The following is a 23,576-nucleotide window of genomic DNA, read 5'->3' as shown; positions in this document are numbered from 1 at the left end:
CACTTTTCTGACATAGCTATGAACAATTACCTAGAAAATAAAGAACTCCTCCAAACAATTTTATATAAAATAGTCAAACCTTACAGAGTTTTGCCAGGTACTACGCCAAAGACTTAACATGCATTTTCTCATTTAACTGTCTCAACAACCCTATGAGGAAGGGAATGTTACTATCTCCATTTTACAGAAAAGAAAACTGAGCAATAGACAAGGTTCATAACTTGTAGGGCAAGTTATTAAAAGGCAAAGCAGGGTGGAACCCTTGGGAGGCAAACTCTGAGACAGAGTATAGCAGGCAGGAGGTTTATCAGGACGGGCTCTTGGAATCACGGCCTGGGGAAGGAAGGAAAGGCAGGAGGCAGTCCTGGGCAGAGCAAGGAGTAGAGCTGTGGCGCAGCCTCAGCTAAGGCCTCAGTCAACTCCACAGAGACCCTGAAGCTGGGATGCCCTTTAGAACTGTCCCAAACTGGGGCAAAGGGTCCAGGCCTTCGTAGCTCCCCAAGTCATCGGTTATAGCTGACCCAGGAGGGAGTGTGGGCAGGAATGACTGTGGCAGGGCAAGTCTCTTGAGCTGAGGCCATTCCAAACAGGGCTAATCATGGCCGGCAGTCACTGCAGCTAGACCTGGGGATCTGGATGGCACAGCCCAGCATCTAGTACACAGGGATTTGGATCGAGCCAGGTAATCTGAATGTAGCGTCCACACACTTGATCGCTATACTATACTTACTGCCTGATTTGCTCCATCAGGACTGTTCTCCAATCTAATTTATCAGTCTTTGAGGCTTCCTGCTTCATTCCCTGCATATCTGGCGATTAAGGAGACCTAGGGAGGCAAGGCAAACTCTGACAAGGAGGGAGGGCAGCCATAGGGCTTGATGTTTCCCTAGACCCAGGGGACAACAGGGGACACACATTCCATGTAGATACCCCAGGGTGGTCCCCAGGCTGTGCACATCAATCCCTCAGCCCAAGTGCCAAAGCAAAGCTTTCCTGGGTGATGGATGATGCCTGATCTGGCAGACTCCGGATGGTCATGCTGGTGATCACCAGGGATGAAACCACATTTAATAACTGACTGATGAAGAAATGAACATCCCACCAAGATGACATGATCTCAGATATGTAAAACTGTGTGTGTCTAGGCATAAAGAAATCAAAAAATATATACAAATGAGTTAGATTCACTGTAGAAATGACCTTGACATATGGTCAAGGGAAGAAAACTATGCTGCAGAGTAACATGCACAGTAAGATTCGATTCCAGTGAAAAATGAACACTCAAGCAGGAACCCCCAATACCTGTAGGTATTTGTATGATCAAAGGAAAAGTTAAGGAAGGATATACTACTAGGTTAGTAATATATATTACTATATGTATTACTAGGAAGGATATATTACTAGGCTATTAATTATCAGGGTGTAGGGGGAGTGGATATGTGATTAATTTTCTACTTGTCTTTATGTGTTTTTGCCTCATATTGATTTATTTGTTTAAGCAAGGAAGAATTACCTTCATAATATGGAAAACTGAAGAATATATTTTTAAAAATTACCCGCATAGCCACACCATGTGCGCAGTGTGGGCCTATATAAAAATACTATTGCATTCCCTCTCCTCCTTCCCCTCTTAGGAGACAGCTCCTAATTGTCCATTTGGAGATGATCAAAAGAAACATTTAATTCAAAGTGAAGAGTTTTCTGTGCCCTCCCCTTAACCATTAGAAAATAACTTCATTTTAACATTATTCCACATACAATGTATATCTGGCACCAAAATAAATCTGCCACTAAAATTTATAAAATTATGCAGCATGTTCTGCAGCCGAATAGCAAAGCTGTGAATTATCTGCTGTTTGCTATTATCTGTGACCACGCTTCTCTCTGTTACCATGTTAATGACAGCTGGCCATACCAAGCCAACTCCCAATTATCTTGGCACATATAAATGAAAAGTCCAAAGAAGCCAAAACCCAACTTTTTACCACATCTGCTAACAAGAAGTCAAAGAGTTGGTTTTAAGTTTCTTCCATCTTTCTGTATCTCTGGCTTCCCACTAGAAGAAGTGTTCCAGAGGGCAGGAGCCACCAGAGAGTGGAAGAATGAGGACACAAAGTGTCCATGTAGTCTATAAACTGGGTAGCCCTTGTCCATATGGCTGGTTATAGCAATTTGCTCTGGCAATCCCATCAGCACCTAGGCAAGTCCTACTCATTCCTCAAGGGGTAACTTAGATATTACTGCATTGGATCAGGGGTCTAACTGGCAGTGTTTGGCTACCAGGTATGGATACTACAATGTGATTTGATGTTTATGAGCCGCAAACATCTAGAAGTCATGAAGGAGACTTAGTCCTCCCTTGACTGTAATGCAATGTGTTAAATGTCATGAGAGAGCTGTGTGCCAAGGTCATGGGAGGAAAGGGAAGGAGCGGTTGGAGGAATCTTTGCAAAGGGAGTTTGAGAGAGACAAGGATACCTGAGTGTCCTTGAAGGATGAGTAGACCAGGAAGATAAGGATTGCAGAAGGGTTTTCCAGGTAGAAAAAATGAAGAACAAGGGTATAGAGGTGGGATGTTCTCATGACTAGATCCAGTGCCATAAAACCTAAATTAACCCTGAAGGAATGATGGAGATTGCTGGTCGACCCAGCAATTGTCATACAGAAGCACCTCATTCACACATTCTGGGCCCCACTTGTGTTGTCTTGAAAAGTCACCCTTTATCTCAGAAATCTCACTTTAGTCTTTCTTCATTGTACCAGCTTACTGCTTATTTTTTTTCCTACCACATCCCTTGTCTGTCTTGTGATACTGGATTTAGGTTTTGACTTTAGTCTAGGTCGTTTCCCCTCTACTCGGTTAGTTGTCAGTAACTACAACCATCATAGTGATAACTGTTTTTCGAGTGCTTACTCTCAGCCAGAGGCTGACAACCCTCATAACCACCTTGTGAGGGATGTACTACTTTATTATCATCCCCAGTTTTTATATGAGAAAACTGAGAATCAGAGAGGTGAAACAATTTGCAAGGTCTTACAATAGGTAAGTGGTGGAGCCCGGAACTATACACAGGTTTGTCTGATACTAGAACCCATATTTTTAACAACCATGCTGTAATGACCTTCCCTAATCTACTATACTTACTCTGTTCATGTCTGAGATACAGAGCAGGAGCCAGCAAACCTTTTCTGTAAAGGGCCAGATAGTAAATATGTGCAGATTTGTAGGCCACACAGTCACATCTACTCAACTCTGCCATGGTAGCATGAAAGCAGCCATAGACAACACATAAATGAATGGGCATGGCCGTGTTCCAATAAAACTTTATTTATAAAACAAGGTGACCAGCGGGATTCAGCTGTTTGAAACTGACAACGCCTAATCTATAGTGTTTTGTTCATTCATTCATTTAGCCAATGTTTATTGCCTACCTTGTGCATGGCTCTGTTCTAAACTCTGAGGATACAGGGAGAACTGCACAAAGTCCTGACCCTCATGGAGCTTAAAATCCTAGCAAAGTCTTGGCTGTTTGTTTTGCCCATGCCTGGTACTCTGCGTCCTAACTTTGGTGCTTTTCACTCTTCCCTTAGACTAGTGGTTTTCAACTTAGACTTCAGATCTCCTGAGGAGCTTATAAAACTATCGATGCCTGAGCCCCACGCCCCAGAGATTCTAATTTAATCAGTCTGGGGTGGGCCCAGGTATTGATACTTTTACAAGCTCCGCATGTGATTCTAATGTGCAGCCAGGGTTGAGACTGACTGCTTGGACAGCTGTTTGTTTTCTGTTTTTTCCACTTACTTGCTATGTGAAATAGGGTAAGTTTTTTAAGTCCTCAGAGTTCAGGCTATAAAATGTGATTAATACCAGCCTCAAAGGATTGTTATGATGTTTAAGTGAGACCATGTGCCTTTCAAACTGTAAAATGTTATACAAATTTAAGGTTCTGTTGTCATTATGTCATTATTATTATATTTTAACATTAGGTATGGCCTCAATGATTTCTGTCCTCAGTTTTGACTTTGATTCTTTGAACCAAGAAGGTGTTTGGGATTTTCAAAACAAGCTCTATGGAGAGCTCACTAATAACCCAGGTTCATGGGTGAATGAGCTAGTAGCCTTTCTTTTTTTCTAATAGAAGGTCACATGGGGCTGCCATTTGCTTGGCGTGGGGAATGCTGATCTGTGCCCCACTTTTGTACTAAAGGTCTCTATCTTCAGGCTGATACATCTGACTTTTGAGCACAGTTGTTAAGCTTCAAATAAGTGGCTTATTTACTTTGACTCATGGAAAAATGTCCAAACCCATACTTTCATGAGCTTAGAAATGGAGAGGAGAGGCATTAGCATTTTTCTGAGCATTGAGCAGCTTGCCTAGGTCCTTCTGACATATCACTTAATTTCATCTTCCAATCAACACAGGGAGTAAGAATAGTTATTGTTTCCATTTCACAGATGAAGAAGACTCAGAGAGGTTGAACAGCTTGTGACCTGTGCTGCCAGAACTAAAATCTCATTCTACTCGATTCTAAAGCTCTTTCCACATAACCACAGGGATTCCTACAAATAATTCAGCTCCTCTCTGGCCAAGATCTAAGGAGACACCGAACTGCCTAAAGTGTATTTTTCCAATTTTTATTTTTATTTTTTGAGAGGGCAATCCAGAAAGAAACCTGCAACATGTGCTAATGACTATAGTCTGATAAGCCTTGGTCAGCACTAGCATACAATGGACAGGTTCAAAGAAAAGGCACTTCCTCCCTCCACAGCATCTTGACTGTGCAGTTTTAGAACCTCATAATGAAACAAAAACAAACAAACAAACCCAAAAATGTGAGGAGAGAGTTGGAGAAATAAATGCTGCCAGGAATGAAGAATTCACTGACCCCCTCTCCGGGCCTTCTCAAGAGAAGTTGGCCACTGGCTGAGCCTCTTAAAAGCTTAAAAGTCATCCCAGGCCATGGTTAAAGAGAGAGCTCGAACAAAACAAAAACAAATGTGATCTTCAAAGTCTTAAATGTCAACTTGAAGGATAACTTAGAAGCTTTGAGATGGGCCAAAAGGACCTGCAGCTACTCTCTCCAGCATCAAATTCTCTTTCTTTCCTTCGGGGTGATCACTCCCCTGGATAATGTATCAATCAAGGTTCAGGGGGCAGCTTCCCACCCTGTACCCACCAGAGATGTTTACCATGGCTAAAGCTCTCATTCTTTACAACCCAACAGATTTTCCACTTACTCTGACCTAAGCACTCTTGACAAGCAACAACCGCCTAGCCAACCTCTAACCTCAGGCTTATGCTTCAAGACTCAGTTGGTTTGTTATTCTTCTGCTCTGCCTCCTCATCGCTGCCATACACATGCAAGTCACTTGGCTGCCCTGCTCCCTCCCCAGAGAGTTCAAACTCAGGAATGGTTTCCAGGCAGTATACCCCAGATGCCTGGTGCCTCTTCCCACTCCTCAGGATAACAGACCAGGGCATGCCCATGGATAATCCTCAATGGCCACCTTTTCTAGAGAGAGAAAGTAAGGGTGACCTGCACACTAGAAACTCTACCCATTGGCTGTCAATCATGGAAAAAATGAAGCCAGATTTGGGGAGAGGTCCTTTCCAAAAAACCCTGGCTCCTGATGGCTGAAAAACTGAAAAACAAAAGTATATTTCCTTTATTAAGGGTCTATAACAGTCCTAGCTCCGTTTTTTAGTCCTTTTGCATAAATGTCACTTTTTGTATTAACCTCATGAGGTAAATACTATCCTCATTTTACAGATGAGGAAGCTCAAGCTCAGAAGGAATAAGTAATGTATCCCAGGTTACTAATTCATATAGGTCGTAGTTCCCTCCCAGGAAGAGAGGGGCAGTCTGCTCGGAAGTCTGCTCTCTTTCCATTGTGTCAGGCTGCATTTGAAGTTCAGAGCTGAACGAAACAGAGTTTCTGGCTGTTGGAATCTAGAGGGTCACCTGCTATCAAAGACAAGGACACCCTCCGAATTGTTCTTTCTGCCAGCTGTGTATGCCCTCTGGACCTTCCAGAATGCCTAAGAATGCATCCTCTCTAATTAATCTGATCTCAGAGATGACTAAAGAGCAGGCCAGAAGCTTGAACTGATAGAAGGAGTGGTGAGAAGCCTTCAATATCTGCCTAACATCAGTGACCTGTGAATTCATAGTTGATGAAATGTCTCCCAGAGCAAACCCAGAGGGTGAGGATTCCTCCGACCCTCCACAGAAACCGTGAAAGAGTTGCAAGCCCAGTTCTCACCCTCAGCTGTCCATGAGAAGTTCTGTGCTGGGACAAAAGTATTTCTGGGAGTCGCACTCCAATGGGTCCCCTTTGTCCCTGAGTATTTAGTCTTCCATTTTTAAACAATGGGAATGAGGGAGAATATTTGAACTTGTTACTTCCACTGGCTCCACTAAAAGCAAAGAAGAAAGCCTCCATTTTGTGCATCCAGTCTATGTCTTCCCTTTACCACCTGTACTCAGCCTTTATCTTCATCCTTTACCCCTGGATGCTAGGCTAGTAAGTAATTGAGAGAGTTTAACCTGGTTTTCATCAAAAACTTTGGAGGCAGGGAGGTAGAAAAGAGGACTGGGGAGAGAACATGTGTTCTCGCAGAAATCAGTAGTATTTCAACCTCCCCCACACTCTTCAAAAGTAAAAACATTCACAGGCCTTCCTATTGGTCCTGCCCTCGCAGCCTCCACCTTCCTGAGCCCCTGACTTTCTAAGTTCTAAGACCCAGGAGAATTTTCTCTCCTCTTTTTGTACTGATGGGGGCACGAGTATTCCCTCAGCACCCAAGGAACTGGAGGAAAAGCTCTGAAAACTCAGCGAGGAGTTAGAAGCCAGCTTGTACAACTACCAGGGAAGGAGCAAGACAATATAGCACAGTTATTTTGTTCAAGGGAGAAATGGGGGTCGGATGTAGTTCCCAGCACAGATGAAGAAACAGGCCATTTATGCTTCCATGCCTAAGGCCATGAGCGGCACCACGCAGTCATGAATGCATAGACACACACGTGCACGTGCATCTCACGGGGACTCAGCCACCCCCGTTTCCACACACTCTTGTTTACATTGCCCAGAGGATGATTTCCTTCTTCATTACGCTTCAGTTGACGATGTACTCCTGAAGTTAAAGGAGTCTATTTCTGACATTGTTGCCTGTTCAATCTTTTATAGCATTTCCCTGGGGGTTAATTTGTACAATTTCTAAAATCCTCCTCAAATCTCAACTTCCTGTGGGTCTGTTTTTATATCCAGATTTCCTCCCTGTCCCTTCATTCTCTCATTTTTCTAGGACATAGGGAGAGTCCAGTAATCTTCCTCCCACCCAAACATGGTAGGTTGGCTCCATTGCAAAAAAAAACAGAGACCTGGCTGGAACGAAGCAGAGAATGCAGGCTGTCTTGCGGTCACTTGTCTGTGCAGACCAGCTATTGACATGCAGTTCCCTGCATTGTGCAATCCAGGGCTGATGGAGTCGTACAGCCCTGCAGCCCCTTCCCTCACCACCCTCAAGAGACCATGCTGCCCCCTCCATGTCCCAAGGAAAACCCAACCCCTTCTTCAGTTGGCTTTTCAGAGAAATACGAGAAACTGACACCAAACTCACAAAGTGGGAAATAAAAAACTTTAAACTTTTTAAAGATGGGAAGTTGTTTTCATTCCCATGTGGGCTTCAAGAAAAACCCACAGGGACTCTTGCCTGGAGAAGTGTGATTTTCCTTTCCACCCTCCTAGGAACTTTCCGAATCCACCACAGAACTGCAGAGAAGTGGCCAAGGCAGAGAGAAAAGAGTTAAATTAAGCCCAGACCTCAGCAATCTGTGTTCAATTTTGATAAAAATCTCTCTCCCTCTCCCCACCTCCCCCCTTCCTCCACCCCACAGCTCAGACATGTCTCTTTATGTTAAGAGCTTGCATCTTGTTTGGGGCACCGCACCCGCCACTCCCAGAGAACCTGGCATGTACCTCATCGTGGGCACATGTGGCAGAAACATCCATCCCACACCCGGGGCAGGGCTGGACACGGGGCCACAGAGTCCTGGCTGCCACCTCCTCAGAATTACCTGCCACCAGACCAGATCCTTCCTTCCCTAATTAAGTCAGAGTCCCACCGCCTGGCAAGGTCAGAGCCACAGTAAGAGGCTGGGCTGTGGCCGCAGGTTCTGAGAGCCCCAGAGCTGCTGAGGGACTTCTTTCCTGGGATGCTCCTTCCCTCACCCAAAGTCCTACTGCTGTGGAGAATAAGAACCTCACTGCTGCCTCTCCCTGCCTATTGGCCAGAGGCCAGGCCTGCAAGTGGGAGCTGCGGGTTTGTAAAGACTTCACTTCACCCAAGTTATGGCACAAGCTGAACCTGGGAAAAGCCACCACCAAAAGGTTGTCAGTTAGGGGGGTACTGTCTCTGTTTGTCCACTTGTGACAACAAGGAGTCAGATTTCAAAGCCACGAAAAACATTTTTTACAACTTTTCCGAGGACATTTCCTGTGTCCAGATGAGCCAGGACAGATACACAGGCAACCTCATGCAATCACACTCACGCACACACGGACACACACAGGCCCCTGGCACCCACCCCAGTGTCAGCGGCTCCTGCAAACACTTTGGAGAAACAAAACAGCCAGCCTGCGGAGTTGTTGCCTTTCCAGTCCCCGGTTAGCGTTAGAAGAAAGTAGAGAGAGAAGTGTGCAAGCGCCCGCGGAACGCCTCTCCATCCCCGGCCGGCCCCGGCAGGGCCCGCGCACTTACTCCGAGGCCCCGGCGCCCCGCTCGCCGCCCCGCAGCCCAGGCTCCGCCGGCGCCGCGCCGCCGCCCCGCGGTCCCGCCGTCCCCGCTCGCTCTCTGTACTCCACTGTACTCCAGAGCGACCGCGGCCGCTTCCCCTCCCGCCCGGCCCCGCCGCGCCCGCCCTCCCCGCTCTGACGTCAGGCGTCTTGGAGCGGGCTATTTATGGCGGGGACACTCTCCGTTTTCCCTAGGTAGAGTTCTGATTGCAGGTCCTTGGGATTTGTACTTTTCACACTTTCAGGCAGAGCGGAGGGGCGGGCGCGAGGGAGCCGCGCAGCAGGCAGGGCCGGCACACCATGGGGGTAGCTGTTCCCACTTTGGCCAGGAGCCTTCTCAGGGCTCCCTCTGTTTTGGAAACATGTGGGGTCAAAGAGGTAGAAGAGGCGACCTGGCAGTGGGGTCCTCCTCTGCGCAACCGTGGGAAGACCTGAAGTTGGCTTGGGGGTGGGGCAGGTGCTGAGGGGCGGCCCTCTCCTTCTCCAAAGCGACCCTTCACTGGACAGTATGTCCCAGGAAGGTGCTGGGCAAGCCGGGAGAGAGACCGGGCACAAGAGGAGAGTTGCTTAGGCGTCCTGGTCCACACGCTAACAACGTTTCCATGTCTTCTTTGGGAGCGTGTATATATATTTTAAAAGTTTATTTTTATTAAATTATGTTCCACACTCCCTGCCTCTGAATAGCTTTTCCAGCTCAGTGCCAGTCAATCCATCTTACTTCGTTGCTTGTACGCATAGTTTGAGCCGTTTACAATAGCTCTTATTCATACTTTTAAAAATTGCTTTTAATTTTTTTTTTTTTTTTTAATATGATTGTGGTCCATCTTCTTGACTGGACTAGAAATTGCCTTAGTCAAGAGCAACTGCCTCCTCCAGGACGGGCAACATCCTTGGGGTGAATGTTTGATCTTCTCTAATTCCCCCACGCTCCCAAGAGTCCCTGTGCAAGCAAATGGTGCCCCCACTGGGTGATGACCTGTATAGAGTTTTCTAAGTGTTCAGGTCTGGATTCCAATTGTTGCCCATTTCTCCATCTAGCCTAAGAGACTTTGGGAAACAGCTTGGTTTAAGGGTCATCCTTCCAGAGAAAAAGAGAGTGTAATGCTTTATTCTTCATGGTTCCCAAAGATTGGAGAATGAAGTTAAAAATGATACGCATGAGATGCAAATTACTTATACAGTTGGATAAGATAAGTGTGTAGATATTCATCTCCCCATTAGTGGGAGGGGCACTGATAATTGCAAATCATCATTAAAATACAACTATGGTGGACTTTCTATTAGTCCACGTGAGGTAGAGGGTGGAGGGGATGGAATAATGCCTTAACCATGGTTACGGTGTAGTGGAGACTCAAGGACTTGGAATGTGTTTACCCCTTTGGCAGTAGCTGGTTAGGGCTGATTGCCAGCAGCCAAGTCGGTGCCGTACCTCTCGGTGGGGACAGCTATGCTGATCCAAGCCACAGTGCTCTTTGGGCACTGTTGGGTTGCTCTCCTGAGCATCATATCCTACTTCCACCTCCTTTCATGACCTCCCTCATATCAAGGTTCCATTAGCAAGGTGAGCTCTGCTCCATGGCAGACACTGTGGATTGGCTTTGAGAAGCACCCACAAACCCCTTTTCCCTTCCCTTCCTTTCTCAAAATAAAAAAGCTGGAAATCTACAATATTCACTACCCCAGATTCTCTCATACCTTGGGATAGATAGCTGCGAGAACCAGTTCGGGCCAGCGAGATTGGCATGCAGAAGGCAGAGGCCAGCTTTTACAAAAACTCTTCAAGAAAAAGTCAAATTTTGAAGGCGTGCCCCTTCAGCCCTTTGACATTTCCAATCTTCCTTCCCCTGTTTCTTCTCTCCCGGAATATGGATATGATGCCTGGAGGTGCAGCAGCCATTGTGCAACCTTGAGAACGAACAACACTCACTTATAGATGGTAGAGCAGGAAGGTAGAATGACATCCACACCCTAGATGACTCCATAAGTGGCTATACATTCCCCTGACTTCTCATTAAGTGAGAAAAAATAAACCCCTAAATGTTTATTATAGTTGTGTCTTTTGTTGATTATGGTCAAATATAATCTTACCTGATACACTCCCATCAATCCACCAATATATAATATTGGGACAATTATAGAGCATTGTTTTAGGGATATGACACTTATTTTTAACATGCTGACTTGCTCTTACACAATTTTTTTACAATTTCCAAAACCTATTCACATGCATCTCCTTTGACTTCACGTCTTTTGGAGTTATAACTATAGCCTTCATTTTTTGTTGTTGTTGTTGTTATAAGAAAAGAAGACAGATTTGATAAGAGTCCTGCCCAAGACCACACAGTCTATAAATAAGGGATCTTGGACTCTGTTATGGGTTGAACATGTCCCCCAAAAGTTCATATGTTGGAAGGTTGATCCCCATTGTAACAGTGTTAAGAAGGTGGGAAATCCTATTATGGTATGTGAAATGTGGGGCCTTTAAGATGTGATTGGATCATGAGCACTATGCTCTCATGAATGGATTAATCTATTCATGAAGTAATGGGTTATCAAGGGTATGGACTGGTGGCTTTATAGAGAGAGCACATGAAAGTGCTTGTGCCATTCTTACCAGGTGATTGCCTGCATCACCATAGGACTCTGTGCAGAGTCCCCACCAAGAAGAAGGTCCTCACCAGATGGGTCCCTGGAACTTGGACTTCGCAGCCTCCAAAACTGTAAGAAATAAATTTCATTTCATTATAAATTACCCAGTTACAAGTCTTCTGTTATAAGCAACAGAAAATGGAATTTTATTCAGGGTCTGTTGGGACAAGAGAAAGTCATAAGCTATGTGGATCTCAGTGCTGAGGAGCTGTTATTGAGGTTGGTGAACCCTGAAGAGCCATGAAGTGCGAGACCCCTCTCCAGCATCATCTGATTTACTCCTACCCCCAACTCTATCACTCACAGAGCATTAATGTAGCTGGGAGTCTTTCCTACTCTCAAGACCACTGGAGGGGGGGTTCCATCTGTCTTCGCATTCATATTTTAGGAATGCTCCCTGAATATACAGTGAGGCTCCGTGCAGCAGACTACTCATCTGGAAAATCATACCTACTTGATGCAATATACTCAAATAGTTCATTAAGCTTGGCCAAGCTTCCAAAGCCCATCATGTACTTCCAGGGCCCAGTCTACCTGGGGAGAAGCAGGCTTCACAGAGCAGCCTCCTTACTCACTCTCCAGGGGTAGAGCTACTAGTCTATACTGTATGGACCATAGTAGCACTCACTGAAGACTTTTTGAAGAATGCATGAGAACCCCATGAGTATGTCACCTAATCAATATGAAGCTCTCCATGAATATCATATGCCTTTCCATGATCTACTGGCACAGGCTATAGAAGATGGTGAAGAGAACTCAAGTGTGAGAGTCAGATACCTTGGTTAAATTCCCAGCCCCACCTCTCACTGCTGTTTGACCTCAGCGTGGCAGATAACTTTCTCAAGCTTAGTGTTGTAATGGTCAATTTCATGTGTCAAATTGGCTGGGCCATGGTGCCCTTATAGTTGGTCAAACGTTATTCTGGATCTTTTTGTAAAGATCTTTTTTGGATGAGATTAACATTTAAATTGGTGGACTTTGAGTAAAGCAGATTACCCTCCTTAATGTGGGTGGGCCTCATCCAATCAATTGAAGGCCTTAACAGAGCAAAGCTTGACTTCTCTGACTCCCCCCCTACCCCTGCCACCCCAAGCAAGAGGGAATTCTGCCAACAGATGGCCTTTGAACTCAAACTGTAACTCTTTCCTGGGTCTCCAGCCTGCCAGCCTAACCTGTAGATTTGCCAAGCCTCCATAACTGCATGAGCCAATTCCTTAATCAATCTCTCTTTCTCTATTCCTCTCTCTCTCTCTCTCTCTCTCTCTCTCTCTCCCTCCCCGTATACATGTACCACATCCTGTTGGCTCTATTCCTCTCCGACTAATACATTATTCTTCATCAATAACATGGGATGAAAATCATTCCACCCCAAAGGACTGTTGTAAAGGTCAAATGAGGCAAAACAGATTGAATGTCTCTACCTCAGTAAATTCTTCTAAGACTGGGGTGGAGGAAGATTACTCAGAATTTTGAGGTCTCTCTCATCCCACCACTTAGGCTTCCAGAATCAACCTGCTAACCTCTAGACTCTGTTGAAGGAGATGCTGAATTCCGTTAGCAAGGGCACCATTAATGCCTAGAAGGCAGAAGAAGCTTGTTTTGAACTGGACCCAGTTCAGCATAAACACATCACACATCAGTGTGTGTGTGTTTTGATCTTGAGCCAATCCTCCTTCTCTCATTTATAATAAGGGATATGATCTGAATTGCTTAGGACAGAATTCCTGGATTTCTATTATTAAGTTATATAGCAATAACTTCCAAGGATATGGCTAAAGAGAAAAAAAAGCCAATAGCTATCACAATTTCTTCCTCAAAAGTACCTATCAAATATGACATGAATTGGATGTCACAACAGCTTGAAGATATTTTAGGTCCTCTTCGTTGTGTAGTATAGTAGAAAAGCCTCAGAGTACGGCATCAGAAAAACCTGGTTTCTAATCCCAGCTCTGGTTATTGCAGCTAGGAGCATAATTTAGCTTCTCTGCAAAATACAGATTAATAGGAGGATCAAACTCATGGTTCTAGACAGAGTATTAAATCACAGAATATTTGTACCTTACAGATGGCCACTACTCTTATATGCCTTTTCCTGTCTTTGCCCTCTCCCCCTATCCCTGCCCTGGCAACATGCACCATTCCTCTGTTAGTTAATACCAAGAATGCACTTAACATTAATGTACAATTCCCCAGTCCAGCTCTCTGCAAATCTCTTTGCCCAGGGTTAAGAAACATCCCATGGCTCAGACATGACCACACCAAATAGTCAGCAATTGGAAAATTGCCCCCATAAAGGCTGTCTCCTTCCAAGGCGCAGGACTGCATTTTTGAGAAGCCTTCTCAGGTTGTTTGCAGCGGCTTGGAGGGTCGGCTCTGCTGCCTTGCCGACGTCAAAACCTTGAGTGTTTAACCACAAGACACACAATCCTAGGACATCGTGGTGGCTGCCCTCCACCCCCGCTGCAAGGCAGGCCACACGTGTGTCTAATCTGGTATGTGGCCCCACTCAGAGGCCAATAAGGGCAGCTCCAGCCCACTGCACCACACCTGGCCAGATGTGAGAGGACTACCACACAGTGAGCAGAGTGCTTGAATGTGCAGGAAAGGGCATGGAATTCTTTACTATCTCTCCTAGACCATCCATATCAGAGCCCAAGGTCCCCAGGCTGGAAAAGGCTATACCCACTAGCAGCCACCACTGCTTATGTTGTTTCTGGAGCCAGAGTACCTGCACAAGCATGATCACATACAAACTTCCGTTATATCCCCATTTTCAGTAGCTCAAAACTCTTTGAAAAATAATGCTTGGGGCCAAGTGCTCCAGTCAGCTTCAGCATAAAATTGTATTTTGGAATATTTAAAAGAAAGAAATTTTCCCAACTGGTCTATGCTGCAGGTGAAAAGGGGTGAAACACACACACACACACACACACACACACACACACACACACACACACTTTTCCCCACTGAAAAATAATTTGAGACTGATTGCAATGTTCATGTGTATGTTACTTGGGGCTGGCTTATATATATGTATGCAACTGAGCAGACCTTTAACACTAAGGGACTTCAGGAGAAGAACGACACGTTTCATCATTCGGTGGTTTTGTCTTTTAAAGGAAAATATCTTAAAAATGGTAAAGTGATGATGTTAAGAATCTGTTCTTAATTTCCACTCAGTAACTTGGCAAGCTGTTTTATCCCATTCATTTCTTTTGGAAAGTTCTCAGCAACTCCTCTCTTCAGCTGTGTGTACAAAATCACACACACAAACATAAAGAGAAAACCCACCCTGGTTGACCTTGGAAAGAGCACAGGACATTTGCACACTTAATGCATCCCTTTGTGTGTGAAATATTCACAAGCACAGCTTTTCACACACTGGGGGTTTCATAAGTACCCAATAGCCTTGTTTGCTGTATATCTGTGGTCTGGGACCCTACTGAGGAGATGTTTCTTACCTTCTTTAAAAGATGAAGAAGAAGAAAAAGAAAAAGCAGGAAAGAAACCCTCCACTAACACTTTTGTTCATTCAGTCTTGCTAAGTGCCAAGTTTGTGTAAGATGGATTTGCTACCTATAAAGAATTCATAGTCTAGTGGAGGGACTGCACCATTAAGGTAAAAAAATAATAGCATAGAAACTTTCAAAACTGCTGTGGTTAGGAGCAGGTGACGGGCAATAACATACTACTTCACTTAGAGGAGTTCTCTGGATGAGGAAGAAAATAACTTCCCTTTCTACTGGTGCCCTGAAGGCCAGTATTTCCCAAATGTCTCTTACAGAAATGGTTTGCCAAAAAGGTAGGGGGAGCGTTTCTCATGGTCAAAAAAGTTACATATAACTATATATATAATTCTCTCTCTCTCTCTCTCTCTCTCTCTCTCTCTCTCTCTCTCTCTCTCTCTCTCTCTCTCTCTCTCTCTCTCTCTCTCTATATATATATATATATATATATATATATATATATATATATATATAAACAAAGCTATATATTCTACACACCTCCCCTTGGAACCTCACAGTATATATATATGTTAGCATATTGAAAGTTCTGTGAATTCCGTAGCAAAAGAAATCTGCCCAACTTTGCTTAACACAGTATTCCCCAAAGTTACTTCCTCACAGGACCCATTTTTCACATAATATTTCTGAACAACCTATAACTTTAGGAAACATTGTTTAGTCTGAAGGAGACCAGAAGAAGTCTCTAAAAATAAACATGAGTATAACAAGATGCTGAATTGGAATTTTTAATGAGGCACAAAGATACAATAGATAAGAAATTCCAAAATAATGTTTCGAAGTGAGAAGCTGATTTTCAAAAGAAAATATCTGGGAACCGTTTTCATGCCTCTAAAAATCCCTTCCTACAAGGACTTTATAAAATGAATTGAAAGTGTGGAGGTTGAAAAAGAATGTTATGAGGAAGATTTCCTTGAGAGACCTGCACTGAATTTTCTCCCCACCCCCACTGTGAGGAGATCCCACAGGCAGATAACTCAAGAACCTCACTAAGTGCTCCCTAAAGTTGGAAATTGTGAACAGTGCTGGACTCCAGCCTGGAAATCTAGAAGACAAAAGACACAGATGGTGATTTGATTTGGTGGTGGATTAAAGGAGAGTCGTTGCTTTGTTGGGAAGGCTGGCACTCCTTGAGCTTGCCAGGACAAGGATTAATGCATATTTCCTGAGGACCATGTGTGGGCCACATGAGAGAGTAAGTGAGCCAAGAGCCATTTTTAGATCTTATTCAAGAGGACTACCTGGAATAATTATGGGACCGCAATATAGAGAGCTGGTGTGAAGTGGACCATTAGAAAACCAAACCAAGAGAGAAGTATCTGGAGGAAGAGAATGCACAGCCAATGTCATAAGAGTTTCATTAAAGGGGCCCAATTGAATGACCTCTGTAGAGCCCCCCAAAGAACTCACGAGAGAAAGAGTCTGCTGAACTCATTTTACAACAGTACCAATCAAGTAAAAACTTCTCTGTGGAAGAAGTAACTTCTACCTATGGCTGAGTAAGGAGATCAATAAAACTTATCTCCCCAAAACAACTACATATTTGTATATAATTGACAAAAAGAACTACTTCAGCACTCTGGAAATCAATCAAAAGCATATAACATATGGGAAAAAGTAGCAAAATGGTCATTGTAAACCCAACCATAAAATTAAGTACATTAAATGTGAATGGTCTAAAAACCCAATAAAAAGGCAAAGATTATTAGACTGGACTTAAAAAGCAAGAATCAACTATTTGTTGCCTGCGAGAAACACATCTTAGATTTAAAGACACAAATAGATTGAAAACAACAGCATGGAAAAAGATATACCATGTAAACAGTATCTACAAGAGAACTGGAGTGGCTATATTAATATCAGACAAAATAGACTTCAAAACTAGAAATAGTACTAGAGACAAAGAGGAATATTTCATAATGATAAAATGGTCAATACATGAGGAAAATAGAACCCAAAATTTTATAAAGTAAAAAGTGACAGAATTGAAAGGAGAAAATACAAAATTCAACAATAACAGTTGAAGGTTTCAATATCCAAGTCTCAATAATTGATCAAGTCTCAAGACAGTAAACAGCAAGGATACAGAAGCCTTGAACAACTCTTAACATCAACTTGACACAACTAGCATTGTGTGTGTGTGTGCATGCACACATGCAAACTGTGGTTTGACTGTCCCCATCAAAATTCTGGTGCTGCCAATGTAATAGCATTAACACGTGGGGCTTTAAAAGGTAATTAGTCTTCCTCCCTCATGAAAGTGATTAAGACCCTTATGAAAGAGGCTTCACACCACATTCGGCTAGCTTGCCCTTCTGCCTCCTGCCATGTGAAGAAAGAGTTCCTTCCCTTTAGAGGATGTAGCCCTCACTAGACAACCGAATCTGCAAGCATCTTGATCTTGGACTTCCTAGCCTCCAGAACTATGACACAAATAAATTTCTGTTCTTTATATGTTACCCAGTCTCAGGTATTCTGTTATAGCAGCACAAACAAACTATGACTGTGTGTCTATATGAGTGTGTGTTTGTGTGGGTGTGACTTATTTTATGGCCTAGTATATAACTTTTCCTGGAGAATGTTTCAGGTGTACTTCAAAATCATGTGTTTTTTGCAGCCATTGGGTACCTATTTTATCATCATAAAATATCTTCCTTGTCTCTAATAATACTTCTACTCTAGCACGCCTAAAACATTCTCCAGGAAAAACCATATACTTGGCCATAAAACAAGTCTCAATGAATTTAAAAGGATTGAAATCATACAAAGTATGGCATCTGACCACAAAGGAATTAAATTATAAAATAACAACAAAAATAAATCTGGGAAATCCCCAAATATTTGAAAATTAAACAACACACTTCTCAATGTTTATGGATTAGAAGACTCAGTATTTTTAAGTGGCATTTCTCCCCAAATTGATCTATAGGTTCAATGCACCCCTATCAAAATCTCAGTAAGGTTTTTTGTTTTTGTTTTTGGCAAAGAAAGAATTGGCAAGCTTATCCTTAAATTTAGAAATGCAGAAACCTAGAATGAGCAAAGCAAATTTGAAAATGAAAAACAAAGTTGCAGGATTTACACTACATGATTTCAAAACTTACTGTAAAACTTTAATAATTAAGATAGCATAGTGTTTGCATAAGAGGTTCATATAGAATCTACATGTGATGTGTATTATAGATCAATGGAACTGAATTGAAAGTTCTGAAATAAAACTTTACATTTCTGTACAGTTGATATTAGACAATTCCATGGGGAAATTATAGTTTTTCAATAAATGATGCTGAGACAACTGGAAATCCACATTTAACAAAAACTAACTCAGATAGATCATAAATAGACTTAAATGAATGAAATAAAACTATTAAACTTCGCAGGATAAAGATAGGAGAAAAATCTTTGTAACCTTGAGTTTAGCAAAGAGCTCTTAGCTATGACACCAAATGCACAATCCATAAAAGAAAAAGTGGTAAACTGGACTTCGTCCAAATTTAAAATTTTTGCACTTGAAAATATAATATGAAAATGAAAAGAAAACTAAAAGACAAACCATATGTGGAGAAAATATTTGCAAATCATGTATCTGATAAAGAACTTGTATCCAGAAAATATAAAGAATTCCATAACTCAATAATAAGAAGGCAAACAACTCAATTTAAAAATGGGCCAAAAAGTTGAATAGACATTTCACTAGAGAAGATACACAGTAGCTAATAAGTATATGAAGAGATACTCAACATCATCAATCGTCAGGGAAATGCAAACTAAAATCACTGTGAGATACGTCTATACATCCACTAGAATGGCTACCTTCAAAAAGACAATAATAAGTGTTGCCAAGAATGTGGAGAAACTGAAACCTTCATACGTTAAAATTTTATAGCCAATTCAGAAAACATTTTAGATGTTTCTTAAAATATTAAATGAAAACTTAATAATTCAACCCAGAAATTAGACTTCTAGGAACAAACCTAAGAGAAACAGAAAGCTATATCTACACAAAGACATGTCTATGAGTGTTCATTGCAGCATTGTTCGTAATAGCCAAAAACTAGAAACAATCCAAATGTTCATCAGCTAGTGAATGGATAAATAAGACATGGTATTTATCCATTTCATAGAACACTATTCAGCAATAAAAAGGAGTAGATTTCTGATTCATGCCACAACATGAAAGAACTTCAAAAACATTATGCTAAAAAGAATCCAGACACAAAATACTACATATTATATGATGCCGTTTATAGGAAATATCCAAAAAAGGCAAATTTGTAAAGACAGAAAGCAAATCAATGGCAAGGAATGAGGGTTAACTGCAAATGGTCTTGAGGAAACTTTTTGGGGTAATGGAAATGTTCTAACAGACTGAAAATTTATGATAGCTGCACAGCTCTATAAATCTTCTAAAAGTCATTCAATTGTACATTTACAATGGGTGAATTTTATGATATAGCAATTATGATATGCAAAACTATTTTGTTTTGTTTTTTTTAAACAACAGCAACAACATTCCTACCTCCCTTCCTTCCTTCCAACTTCAGTTCTGGGGAGGAGGTGAGTGGGGAAGTCAGGCCAGAGAGAGAGAAGGATGCTAACCTCAACCTTTCCCCACAGGTAGGCAATCAGACTGCAGCCAATTTTAGCTGGGGAGGAGGTGGGTGTAGGGAATCAGAGAAGAAGGGAATCTAAATATAAACTGAAGTGCTAATTAATATACAAGATTAGATATTTCAAGCCAAAGCTATGTTTACTCCCTAACATGTTTGCAGAACTTTTTATTGCCTACTAATAAACAAAAAAGTCACTGGGCCTGAGTTTTTACCTACTAGTGGGGAAAAGACACCCCAAACACACACAAACCACAGGTATGAAAGGAGACAAAAGTAAAGTTGATTTCATGATCACCACCCATGAAACCAAATTTTTTAACCTCTGGTTGCACAAGGATCAGAAACAGAGCAACTAGGATACAAACTCAGCTATACGAGTACAGATTCAAACTGTTTGGGAAACAGTTTTCAATGCAGCATCTATTAAACCTGGCTTTGAGTCCTGCCTTGGCTATTTAATAGCTTTGACTTTGAGAAAAATACTTAACCTCTCTGATTTCAAATTCCTTATCTTCAAAATGAAGATCATAATATCTACCTCAAATGGTTACTGTAAGGATTATGTGAGATAACGGATACAAAAGGATTTTGAGAGAGGAATTATTAGTCTGAGTGTATCACTCAGGGTTCAGTCAGGGAAAATACACTACTCTGAGTGATATAGAATAAGGGATTTATTATAAGGATGAGACCTAGCACTGGGGGGATGATAATGCAGTCTATTTAAGAATGTCACATCTACATCTAATGTCGGGCCCAAAGTCTGCAGAGCTGGAAGTTGGGAATGGAATATGGATGTGAAGTGGAAGAAACCAAACTTCAGCTAGAACTTGGAAAGGAAAACCAGAACCACATCTGTGTCCCACCACCTCTGTGCTTGATGACACAAGTGGCCTGCTGGTCAAGCTGGCACCTTTACCACATAGCTCCACCTGCACCTGGCCCAGGATTCACAGAAGGAAGGAAGCGATCAGGTGGGAGCTGGGAGAGCTGTGTGCCCAGCTTCAACCCCTCACCAACAGATCACAATGTGCATGAGTTGCAACAGCACCTGCCTACAACAACCTGCAGAGCATAACAAAATGACTATAGCTTCACTTGTGTTTTTCAAATCTTATACAAATTCCTCCTACTTAACTTGTAATCATACAGAGAAGGGAACTCTAGGAAACATACTTTCAGCTCAGCTAATAGAAATACCTAGTACAAGGCCACCAAAGTCCACCCCATGACAACTTGGCATCCATACATATTTCTGTTATTCATACTTAACCTCCAAATAAAGACAATAGCAAGATCATGCTTTGCCTCACATTATGCAACTGTCTCATGTACCACCAAAAACACAGTAACCTTCTTTGCAAAAGAGTATACAATTTTTTTTTATCCATCTTTGAATGATGTTCATTTCTCTTTCAGTTGAGTCTTACTCATCTGGTGATGAGTGTAACTTACAAAGTAAGATATAAAGTTAACTACTATTAATGTATCTTATGTTAGATGGTTAAAAAAATGGGATGGGAGAAGAAAAGGGGGAAAACAGGTTAATATAGTCATAGAAAAATAAGAAAAAAATATTCATAATTATTATAGTCTTCACTTCCGCAACTAGCCATACGGTCTTAGCTGGTGTTTCTAACTACTTTCTTCTACCACCCAGTCAATATTCCCTTTGCCCTCAGTAAGCATTTTCAGGTGGTCAAGGTTCCTTAGCTGATGAGGGAGACCCAACTCTTATCCCTAAAGGGTCTGGGCCACAGGTAGTCCAGCCTGTACTAGGTTGTTGCAGTTTACCACAGACTTTTATCACAGGACATTGGAGTACCAAGAGGTGCCCCAGGGGATCTCCTGCACTACAGACATAATAAAACACTCCTCCTTTACCCCTATTGTATAGTAGTAACCAATTTCTTCTCAATTAGATCAATCACCTCAGCTGGCACAGCAGCCTCCTTCTTTGCCTGTTGATCCCTGGCATGAGAAGACCAAAGAGGCCAGAGGGCAGTCAGTCCCAACTTCCAGTTTAGTGGAATCATTGCTGTGGTGCATGCATTCCTCCTTGAAAATTAAGCTTTTTAGACAAGAAGAGCTCAATGATGAAGGGACAAGAAGCAAAAGTTTCAGTGATGGTGTCACTCGTGGTAATAGTGAGAGAACCCATTTCCATTTCCACTCCTTGATTCCAAGACCCCCATATCCTGATGACAGAAGAAAGAGCACCTGTATTAGTCAGGGTTCTCCAAGGAAGCAAAACCAATCGGATATATATACACATATAAGAGATTTATTATGAGAACTGGCTTATGCAATTATGAAGGCTGAAAAGTTCCAAGATATGCCATTTGCAGCTGGAGAACCAGGTAAGCCAGTGGCGCAACTCAGTCCGGGAATGAAGGCCTGAGAATCAGGGGGTGCATCTGGTCTAAGTCCCGGAGTCTGCAGCAGCAGCTCCAATGTCCAAAGTCAGGAAAAGAGGATGTCCCAGCTCAAGAAGAGAGAAACAGAATTCTCCCTCCCTCTGCCTTTTGGTTCTATTTGGGCCCTCAGTGGACTGGATGGTGCCTGTCCACATTGGTGATGGTGATCTTCGGTACTCAGTCTACCATTTCAAATACCAGTCTCTCCTGGAAACATCCTCACAGACACACCCAGAAAGAATGTTTTACCTGCTGTCTGGGCATCCCTTAACCCACTCAAGTTGACACATAAAATTAGCCATCACAGCATTACGTAACGTTGGCTGACTTGGAGCATATGCCTCATCCTCTACGACACTGCCCCAGCTCTGCAGAGTATTGCCCCTCAGCTGATGCCATAACTAAATCTGCAAAAGGCCATTCCACCATTCTATTGGGTCAGCCGTTTCAGGCTGATGGAGAACATGGTGAGACCAGGGAATGCTATGAACTTCAGCCACTGTATTACATTGGCTGTAAGATGAATTCTTTGGTCAGAAGTGACACTGTGTGGAACACCATGACAATGTTTAAGGCATTCTACAGTCCATGTAAAGTGTTTTTGGTAAAGGCACTGGGGGCAGGAAAGGCAGATCTATATCCAAAGAAAGTATCTGTTCCAGTAAGAACAACGTGCTTCCTCTTCCATGATGGAATCAGTCCACTGTAATCAACCCCCCAGCAGGTGGCTGGCTGGCTGACTCCCCCAAGGAATGGTGTACTATCAAGGAGTATCAGCAGATTGGGCACTTAGCAGTTGCTGTAGCCAGATCAGCCAGGGTGAGTAGAAGTCCACGTTGCTGAGCCCAGGCATAACTTCCAATCCCGCCACCATGGTCACTTTGTTCACAAGCCAATTGGGCAAGGAAGGGTGGCTGGTGAAAGACCCTGTCTGATCATCTTGTCCACCAGATTATTAAAATCCTCCTGTGCTGAAGTCACTCTTTTTTTTTTTTTTTTTTTTTTTTTTTGTCGTGACCCGCACTCAGCCAGTGAGTGCACCGGCCATTCCTATATAGGATCCGAACCCGCGGCGGGAGCGTCGCTGTGCTCCCAGCCCTGCACTCTCCCAAGTGCGCCACGGGCTCGGCCCTGAAGTCACTCTTTGATGAGTACTTACAACAGATACAAATATCTTTACATTAGGTACCCATTCAGAAAGGTTAATCCACATACTACTTCTTCAGACCTCCTTGTCATGAATTTTCCAATCTTTGACCATTTTTCCAAACCATTATCCACTATGCATGAATCAGTACAGACCCCAACCTTCAGCCATGTCTTTTTCCAGGCAAAATGAACAACTCTGCCCACTGGGAGAATTTTCTTTCCCCACAGTGCTTCAGGAACACCCTGGAGGGAGGCTATGACTTTATAGCCATCCACCTTTAGCTAGTGTCAGCATCTTGCAGAGAATCATGTGTAAACCAAGCTCAAACTTTTTCTTCTTCAGTCAGCTGATCATAGAAAACTGCCCTTTCAGTCATAGGTGCAGGTTAAGAGGGAGGGGCAGTGTGGCAGGAACAGGACTGGCTAT

The 23,576-nt window shown here is 42.8% G+C and overlaps 1 protein-coding gene across 1 annotated transcript in view; it reads right to left on the bottom strand.

The window, feature by feature from the left end:
* The window catches only part of DAAM2 (dishevelled associated activator of morphogenesis 2), a 109,162-nt gene extending 100,335 nt beyond the window's left edge, over positions 1 to 8,827 (bottom strand). The window contains exon 1 of the mRNA XM_063098393.1: positions 8,763 to 8,827. The gene's annotated coding sequence lies outside the window, so the exon portion shown is untranslated. The remainder of the gene's footprint in view (positions 1 to 8,762) is intronic.
* Between the last annotated feature and the right edge of the window lie 14,749 nt (positions 8,828 to 23,576).

This window comes from Cynocephalus volans, chromosome 5, assembly GCF_027409185.1.
Source record: "Cynocephalus volans isolate mCynVol1 chromosome 5, mCynVol1.pri, whole genome shotgun sequence".
Lineage (NCBI taxonomy): Eukaryota > Metazoa > Chordata > Mammalia > Dermoptera > Cynocephalidae > Cynocephalus > Cynocephalus volans.
This window is presented reverse-complemented; position numbering and strand designations above follow the sequence as displayed.